General features: G+C 39.7%; 1 pseudogene; it reads left to right on the top strand.

The window, feature by feature from the left end:
- The first annotated feature begins 746 nt into the window (after window positions 1-746).
- LOC114508815 lies at window positions 747-1,261 on the top strand (annotated as a pseudogene).
- Window positions 1,262-2,252: the final 991 nt, after the last annotated feature.

The raw sequence follows: 2,252 nt of genomic DNA on the forward strand, positions 1-2,252 counted from the left end.
AAATTAGTAGACAAGAGTCACAAATTGCTTACTTCCAGTGTCCTAACAAATGATTTAGATTGACAGATATCTTGAAGAGTTGCTAAACTGGGACTGTATGTCTGATAATTTCAGGATGATGACAGTTGGGAGAAGTGAGCATTGACTTGATTGGGTTATAGTACTTGTGAATATCAGGATCTCTATCAAGAACTTGTGAGGCACAGTCACATACTCCACACACACCAGCCAGAGGCAGAATAGAGTGTTCAACTGAGAAGCTCATGCGACAACTCCATGACACCCTAAATTGTTTTTTTGTCTTCTTGTTTTTGTACTGGAAGAATCATCCACTCTACAATATAATCATGAGAAATAAAGCTTTCTTTATTATCACTTTGAATTGAATTGCTTAAATCAGAATTTAAAGTACAGCTGGAAAATGAAGAAAACTAATTTGGATTTTTATTCAAAGTTTTAAGTGGTAGTTGACTGTCAAGTAGTTCTAACATAGAAATGTAAATAAATAACAATTTTAAGTGAATAATTTTAAAAGTGTATGATATACAGTGCCCTTGGCAGCCCTGGGATCTGCTTTTTGCTTTAACAGGGTTTGGATGGAACAAACCCAGGGACTCCCCTTCTATCCGACCACCTTCCAACAGCCCTTCCAGGCATGTGCCCTTCAGAACCACCTCAGCTATCCTCAGCCTCAGAGACTAGACAACACGATTTTTTTTATCTTGACTCTTCATTGCCAAAGTACCATGAGCTCCCAAATTCATCAGAATTATTACACCGAGGTGGAGACTGCCATCAAATGGGCCAACCTGCATCTGCAGGCCTCCTACACTGACCTCTCCCTGGGCTTCTATTTTAACTGTGATGATGGGGCTCAGCAGGATGTGAGCCACTTCTTCCAAGAGTTGGCTGAGAAGAAGCATGAGGATGTCGAGTATCTCTTAAAGCTGAAAAACCAGCACAGTGGCCACGTTCTCTTCCAGAACATGCTGAAGACTTCCCAAGATAGTGGAGTAAAACTGAGGATGCAACGGAAGCCACCTTGGCCTTGGAGAAGAACCTGTTATAAGCAAGCCCTCTTGGATTATATGCCCTGGGTTCTATCTGCACAGACCCTCATCTCTGTGACTTCCTGGAGAACCATTTCTTGGATGAGTAGGTGAAACTCATAAAGAAGATGGGTGACCATCTGATGATCATCTGCAGACTGGCCACCACCCAGGCCGGGATGGGTGAGTATCCATGCATCAAAAGGCCATGAGCCTTCAAAAGGCTCACCCTCAAGCATGACTAGAAGTCTTTGGGATGGAGAAGCCCTCTGCATTTCCCTGGTATCTGGCTTTTTCCTGAGCCTCTCCCTAAAACCACTAGACATCATTTTAACCTCCCTGGAGACCTCACCCGTTGGACCAGATGGAAAAAAGCAAAGGTTTTTGAAGAAGAAAAAAACTTATAATATAATACAAATATAGGGAAGCAAAGTAAAAGTATTGAATTCCATATAAGCTTACTATGCATTAATAAAAACAAACTTGAAAAGATAAACCTCAAACTACCTTTATAAACAATAAAGATAAAACTTTAATTAATTAGAGGTAGTTCTTTAAATGGAAGATTTTTATGCAAAAGATACCAAAATACTTAAGCAAAATATTTTCTTTTTTTGGAGAGATGGAAAGGGAAGGTGAAAGAGAGGGAGAAAAAAATATGACAGGGAAACTGCAATCAGTTGCCTTTCATGTGCACTTGACCGGGGACCAAACCCACAGCTTAAATATGTGCCCCAGGTGGGAATCAAACTAGCAACTTTTTGGTTTGCAGGACGATGTCCAACCAACTGAGCCACACTGGCCAAGGCAAACAGAAATATGTCCACGACAGTGGAAGTGTATTAGGGCAAATTTCCTCTCCTTCTGTACATTAAACCCAGAAACATCTAAAATATTAAAAACTGGAGCAAAAATTGTTAATAACATTTTAATAAATAGGGAAATTTGATGAAACATGTTTTGAATGAGGAGAATTAGATGAGGTTTTTTGTAGACATATTTAATATCTCTATGGCCTTTAAATAGAAATCAGTTGTAAATGTGAAACTAGTACTCAGGCTAAAATGTAGAATCAAAATCATCCTAGTTATAGTTTGCATGGAGGGAGAGAGAGACTTAGAGAAGATCCTCAAATCCCACACTCATCTATCAATAAAGGGAATCTCTTCTGCTGGGTGTTAACAGAGGCTAAGTGGGGAATGT

This window comes from Phyllostomus discolor, chromosome 11 (genome assembly GCF_004126475.2).
Source record: "Phyllostomus discolor isolate MPI-MPIP mPhyDis1 chromosome 11, mPhyDis1.pri.v3, whole genome shotgun sequence".
In the NCBI taxonomy this organism is placed as follows: Eukaryota; Metazoa; Chordata; class Mammalia; order Chiroptera; family Phyllostomidae; genus Phyllostomus; species Phyllostomus discolor.